This window comes from Urocitellus parryii, chromosome 1 (genome assembly GCF_045843805.1).
Source record: "Urocitellus parryii isolate mUroPar1 chromosome 1, mUroPar1.hap1, whole genome shotgun sequence".
Lineage (NCBI taxonomy): Eukaryota > Metazoa > Chordata > Mammalia > Rodentia > Sciuridae > Urocitellus > Urocitellus parryii.
In genome coordinates this window covers 165,289,489-165,297,091 of record NC_135531.1, presented here as the reverse complement: position 1 = coordinate 165,297,091, position 7,603 = coordinate 165,289,489, and positions in this window count along the sequence as shown.

Here is a 7,603-nt window from a genome sequence, read left to right as displayed (position 1 = left end):
CTAAGCAACTCAGTGAAACCCTGTCTCTAAATAAAATACAATAGGGCTGGGGATGTGGCTCAGGGGCTAAGTGGCTGTAAGGATGGCCTTAGGCCTTAGCCTAGGCAACTCCATTTTAAAACTCTAGTTTGAAACCTGTAGTCTCACCAGCACACCCAGGGAGCCCTCCAGTATGGCCCTCAGACCCAAACAAGTCACTTCTCCCCACCCTGACAAACTCAGAGTGAACTCTTTGGCATGTTGCCCTCTGCCTGATAAGAGCAAGAAGCAAGAATATCAGGGTGGGGACCACCAGACCAGATGCTTCAACCTCAGGAGGAATGACATCACTGAAAAATCTGGTAGCAGCTGATATAGGGATTGACAGATGGTCAGAAGCCCCAAAACTTTGTATAAATGACGGAGCAAATAAACAGACATTCAGCCAGCTGACACTGATGCACACAAGTCTGAGAGCCTGGTGAGGACCTGGACTGACATCCCAGCTCTTCTCATCTGCCTGATCTTCTGCATTATTCTCACCTCTTTCAAACTCTACAGCGGTCTCTGGACTCTGGTGAGAAAAGGACACCTCTCTGTGACAGCCTCCTCAGGCAGCCATCAGCTCCACCCCAGGAGAAGCCTGCCTTGGTTCGTGACCTGATCACTGTTGTCTGAGTGAGTACATCTTCTGGACTTAAAGCCTAAGACTTCAGACTTTTGATCTGACACTCAAGCTTAGCACACAGGGGGAATGTCTGTAATAAGTCTGCCGTGATGAGGTGTGTTTGCAGTGTTTAGAATTGTTTGCTTTGAATTGATTATGTCTATTGCAGTGCCTAGCATTAAGGATTGTCATTTTCTTGATTAAGAACCTATAGAGTGAAATTGTATTGAGTGATTTGAGTGAATAAAGCATTGAAAAGGGCAGAAGCAGTGGACATTCTTTATTTCTCCTCCTCAACTGCATAAGTGGCACCTTTCACCCATCATGACAGTGGCACTGAGTTCAATCCCCAGTGCCATAAATAAATAAATAAATAAATAAAGGTATACTTCCTGAAGGATATGGAGAATAAGTCCAAGGATACATTCCCCTCCTCTGCAGCTGTTCCCACACCTGCCTTCTCTGGGGTAAAATTGAAGCTTATGTCATTTAAAAGCCTAAACCTCAGACAAAGGGAAGGAACACAAAAGGAACTCACACCTGACAGGCACCTGACCACTCCACCCTACTAGGTCAGCTAACCTCAACACAAGCCACAGGAAATTCCCTATCCACACTACAGTGCCACCCTAATGAATCAGCAATAAAACATAGACCCTTCCTTTAGCCAATAGGCACCACCCCCCACCCACCCAAAAATGAACCACAGCAGGTATTTGACCTATTGACACCATCTCTGAATAAAGAGGAATTTATAGAAATCTGAGAAAATAGTTCCTTGCAACTCTGTTAAGAGTTGATTCTTTTCTCCTAGGAATTACATAGCCTTTCATCCATTTTGAATTCACTCTGTACAAGTCAGAGACAGGGATCTACAAATGGATAATAACAAGTTTCCTAAGCATAGTTTGTTTTTTAAAAAAAAAATAAAGGATGTCCTTTTTCTAATGCATTTGGCACACTTGTACAGGATCAAATAACAATCTGTGTGGGTTTGTCTCTTTGAATTCTATTCTGATCCATTGGTTTGTCTCACTTCTCTGGTTGAATGTGTTCCTGTTTTAAGAACATTATAGCCTCAAATTTCTGAGATTTACTTTACAAATTTCTTAAACTAATTAAAGTATTATTATTTCTTCAGTAGTTAGCTCATTTCAAACCTAATGATTCATTTTTCATGTTAATAAATTACTGAAATGTGGATTAAATGAATCATCTGATCATACAGCATATTTAGTCCCTCAACAAATTCCTTGTTGCTCATCCCCAAATGCAATTTTTGTTTACAGAAGTTTGCCTTTGAATATACAGGAATGAAGTTAGCATACAAACCAGAATCCATGGTTTGAGCAAGTAGTGTTCAGGATTTGGACGTGGGTCTCATCTTCTGAGATACTGTTCTCCATTGCTCTGAGCTCAGTGATCACACCAGGATATTGAAAACCAGCTCACATATATGAATAATGTCCACACCATCCCTCCACCTGCTGCCCAGATTTGAGATTGTCAAAAATTTTCTCCAATATCCTACCCCAATATTATTCTCAATTATTCCTCAGAATAATTGAGAATAATTGTCCTATAAGAACAGAGACATTTACTCTGATGCTGCCTCAAAAGACAAATACTTTAAAGACTCCATCCCATTGTACTGGCCCCTGAGTCAGGGAGGGGCATAGTCAGTGGGCTCTCCCCCCATCTCTTTCCACTTCCCATTTTGCCGCCTCTTACCTTTTGCCTTCCCACACTTCTCCAAGAGACAGACAGTTTGACCTGTCTAGTCATGGGATTGCAGCACACTCGGAACCTACCATGTACCAGCCCACACCATGGCCTGAAGGCTTCAAGGGCTGAGGTGTAGCAGCCTCTAACTTGGGTCTGGGTTGGTTGACTCTGGAGCTGACAGTGGGGGGTCAGAGTCCAGCCACAGCTGGTTCCCACCAGTTCTAATCAGCCTACCTCCCCCCACCCCCACCCCCTACCCTTTTTTACACCTAAGAAAACAGGCTTTTGTGTATGTATTTTTAAAACATTGATATTCATGGACTGTTAGGCAGAGAACTTTTTAAAGGAAGTATAGTATACCTATCCATAATACATCCAGCAGCCCTTCCCACAAAGCCAGGCACTTTGCTCCCTGCTTGTCACGTCTTATTCTATTTTGTGCATTTAAAAACTCAAAAGAAGTTTATCCTGTACCAAAACACATTTCACAAGAGCACACTGATGGTCAGATAGCAACAATGACAATCCCATCATATGGAAAATAGGTGAGCTTTAGTCAGGTTTTTTACTGCTGTGACCAAAAGATGTCATAACAATTTTAAAGGAGAAAAAGCTGGGGGCTCGTTGTTTTAGAAGTCTCAATCCATAGATGGCTGGTTACATTCCTTAGCGCTCAAAGTAAGGCAGAACATCATGGTGGAAGAATGTCCTGGAGAAAATCAGGTCAAGGCATGATCACAAAGCAAAGAGAAACTAAGCCTCAGCTCAACAAATACATACTCAAAACCATGTCTCCCATGACCCAACTCCTCCAGCCACAGTTTACCAGCCTACAGTTACCACCCATTAATCTCTATCAGGGATTAATTTGCTGATTGGGTGAAGGCTCTCAGAAATCTACTCATTTCACCTCTAAACTTTCTTGTACTGTCACACATGAGCATTGGGAGGACACACCTAACATCTACACTGTAACAAGGTGGCAGTCACTACTATCACTTCATCCACTGAAGTGCTGGTCTGGTGAACACGGGACAGTGATGAAGCCCCTGTGTGAGCAAAGGAAGGAATTGAAGATGGTCCTATCTTGGTGTTTTAGTCAGCTTTTTCACTGCGGGGCCAAAAGGAACAAACCAAAACAGTTGTATAGGAAGAAAATTTATTTGAGGGCTCATGATTTCAGAGGTCTTAGTCCATAGAAGACCAGCTCCATTCCTTGGGGCCCGAGGTGAGGAAGTACATCATGGTGGAAGAGTGTGGCAGAGCGAAGCAGCTTACAAGATGATCAGAAAGTAAAGAGAGACTCCACTCTTCAGATATAAAATATATCCCCCATAGCCATGTCTCCATTGAACCACTTTCTCCAGCCACACCCCACCTACCTCCAGTCACTAATTAATCCCATCAGGAATTAACTCACTAAGTTAATTCCTCCTCCAAACCTTGCATTTTCTTACATGTGAGCTTTTGGGGGACACCTCACATCCAAACCATAATCGATGGTTCCAGCCAGTCTACCAAAGTCTCCTTGTGCCTGGCTGGAAGGTCACACCATGCAGATCTTTTAGAGGTTCATGGAAGACTTGCTTCACACTGGAGAGGATCAAGAGGCACACAGAATTAGTGACAACACCATGAGCCACAAGAGGATGAGGATCAGGATTCAAACGAGTAAGGCTCAACATTTCCTATTTGTGTATGTGAAGGACAAGGTGAAAAAAAATTCAAAATAAAATCTGATGTGTGGAACAGAGGACGAAAAAACAATTAGTATCTTCAAAGTGTTTTGTTAGCTGTGTATCAGCAGCACTTACCAGTATTCAAAGTCAGCATGAAGAGCCTCATAACACTTGAGTTCTTGAAGCCATCCCCAGCATAGACAGAAAACAGACCTGTGAGTGCCAGGTGGATGCTCCACAGCAACCATGCTGAGAGCCACCCAGAGCTGTAACTGGGTGGTCCTCCCTGTGAGCCACTAATGAGGCTTGGTCTGTGTGAATTTCTCAAGCGTGTATGAAGGGGACCACAATGTGAATGGCTTCCTAGGGAATTCAAGTGTCCAATAGATGAAATTTAAATCTCATGGTTTGGTGTTACACTAGACAACTCACAATGTTAGAGATAAAGAACTTCAAGACAGTGGAAGGAAGCAGGGAATAAATTAACCACCCTGGTTCCAACTGTGTGATCTTGGACAGATCACTTCCCTTCTGGGTTTTATTTTCATTTCTGCATCAGTGAGATGTAGGTTGAAATTAGATGAAATACAGATATTGTCATACTCTAGCAATAAAATTTCCAATGCATCCCCCTGCAGTTTGAATCTGACCCATGTGTCTTTGTAGGCAGTATGGTAGGCAGCCTCCCCAGTGGCTCATGACACCAAGTGCTCAGTGACTCATTTCTCAATGGCACAAATGCTAAGGTATCACTTTGATCTCAGTTCACTCTGGCTGCTGAAACCAAGTGCTGTAGCCTACATGATTTATAAACAGCAGACATTTATTTCACAGTTATGGAGCCTGGAAGAGCTCTGGCAATCTGTCTCACCAGAGCCTCACTCTTTTTAAGGAATCAGAGCACAGTGGGTTCTCAATGAAGAAAAGTGGTCCTCACTTATGGTCACATGATACCCATGTAACAACCCACTCCAGTTTGTACAGGAGGCGCCTACAGCTTCATCTCCTGCAGCCCTGTCTATACCAGGGTGTACATGCTCATCTTAGTTTCAGGTTTCCATGAAAGTAGACACTAGAAACCCAGTTCTGTCTCTCTTTTGCTAGGGCACAAGAAGAACCCGGGGAACTCGTGGACCCTCCTGCTCCTGTCAGTACCCTCTGGGAATGTTGTTAGGAGGATGGATGAACTAGCCCTTAGAAGGGTTGCCTTTGACCTCTTTTGTCTTATTCTTTCGTGATTTAAATCTTGCTTCTTCTCCTTCTCTATCCCATATTTATAGTTCCCTTCTCTAAACGAGTGCTCTCCCATGGGAAAGTGGAGAACATGGGCCCAAGTGAGGATGGAGGAGCGGGGCCCAGGATATCAAGGATATCGATACCAGGGTATCGATTCCAAATCAGACCTGAAGAACGTATGGAACATGTACCCCTGCTCTCTAAATAAGAAAAAAAAAAAACAGTAAGAAAAACATAAACAACTCGTAGGGGAAAATGGGCAAAAATTAGACTAGGTGCTTCATTAAAAGAAACAATGGCCAAGAATGATGGAAACATGTTCTACATTACTCTTGAGTAGAATCCAAATTCTAACTAGCATGTAATGCCATTACACAATGGCTAATGTGAAATCCACTGACAATATAAATGCCGTGAGGACACAGGGCAAGGGGAACCCTCATGCACTGCTGTGCTCATGCTGCTACAACCTTCTTCACAGATCCTGGGCAGTGTGTCCCAGAGAAGGACCCCTACACTGTGCACCAGTGGTTCCACTCAGCTACGTGAGCAGCAGAAATGCCTCAACAGGTTCACCATGCCAAGGACATCTCACAGCAACATTACTTGGCACTTCTCCAAACAGGAAACAACAAAGAATGAATATCATAAAATAAACAAAATGCATTATATATCTTTAAATGGAATATAATACAGCAATCATATTCAAAATATATATAAAATAGACATAATAAATGAAAATATTTTGTATGATTTCATTCGAATGTTTAAAAAGAAGCAATGTTCACTCAAAAGTTAGAAAATATATACTTTTGGGGAGGACAGAAAAGTAACTTGGAAGGGGATATAAGAAGGAAACCTAGGAGGTTGGTGGTGTTCTCCTTCTTGTGAGAAATGGTTATTGGGAGTTTTTCCTTTCAGTAATTGATCTATACAAACTGCTCTACACACAAATTCTTTTGACTAGAGCCACAGCCTCTGCTGTTGCTGTTGTTTGCTTGCCCTGTTATTACTAAGGACAGTAGATGTAGGAATTAGTTCAAGACTTTGGAATTTCGGGCTCAAGATTCATATCCTGGGGCTGGAGTTGTGGCTCAGTGGTAGAGAGCTCAGTGGTAGAGAGCAGTTGTCTAGCATTTGTGAGGCCCTCGGTTTCAATCCTCAGCACCACATATAAATAAATGAATAAAATAAAGGTCCATCAACATTTAAAAAAAATTTTTAAAAATTCCTATCCCACATCCTATCTGAGAGACAATGGTCACTTTGTTAACACTCAGTTTCTCACTGATTTAAGGAGTTAATACTGCTTCCTTTCTCATAGTGATTAATGAGATTTAACCCTCTCCAATATCATCCCTATGATGGTCCCTGGGGCTCTGAGCTTTGAAAAAGACATGATTATATGAGGTAAAGGAAAGAGAAGAACAACTTTCAAATCAAGAGGCATTTTCAAAATGAAGAGATGATGCTGAGATGCAAGAAAGAAGCCCAAATGCCTATCATTTCCAGATACAGTGATGATATATAAATGCAGGTGTTTGCAGCAGGGTTTGTGAAAGGTTGTGGTCCTGACAGTCTCTCGTTGACAGTTATTATCAGACATAAGTGCATGGGATTCCTTCTTTCATAGCCTCCTAACTTTATTTATTTTTGCAGGGGTTGAGACAAGTGACTCCATCTAAAGCAGACAGCATTCCTACCTCTGCCTTTGATGAAAATCTTTCTGTAAGATCCTTGTCATTCAGCCCTGTTGTCTCTGGTTCTGGTTGTCTCCCAGTGCCAGGATGGACCTGCCCAGTGGTTGGTCTGGTCCTATTTCAGAGACAAGTGACTGTCAACTAGGACTCAGTGTCTAGATCCAAGCCACACCGGCACAGCAAGGGACCTGGTAGGAGTGGTTCAGGCTGCTTTCCTGGAGACCAAGGTTGCATTCAATCTTGTCTCTCTGATGGACACTGGTGAGAAACTGAAGGAACCTGGCTAGCATTATGCTGTTAGCAGCTGAACTTCTGCAGAAGTTTGGTAGAAAATAGGTACAAAGTTTTTAAGGAAAAAATATAGAATAAAAACAAAAGGAAAATAACAGTTCAGTTAGTGCAGTTGTTCTGATTCAAGGCAACCTACATGAACAGAAAGAACCCAGGGGACAAAGTGAGACTTGTGTAGCTACATCAGAGGGGATGAGAAAAATTTCAGATCCAGGCAAATCTATACACATGTATTATAAATTTGAAAACAATGAGTAGTGTCACTAACCACAATGGGTGTTATAGTTTTTCTTTGGAAATAATTTTCTCTATACCATCAAGCCAGT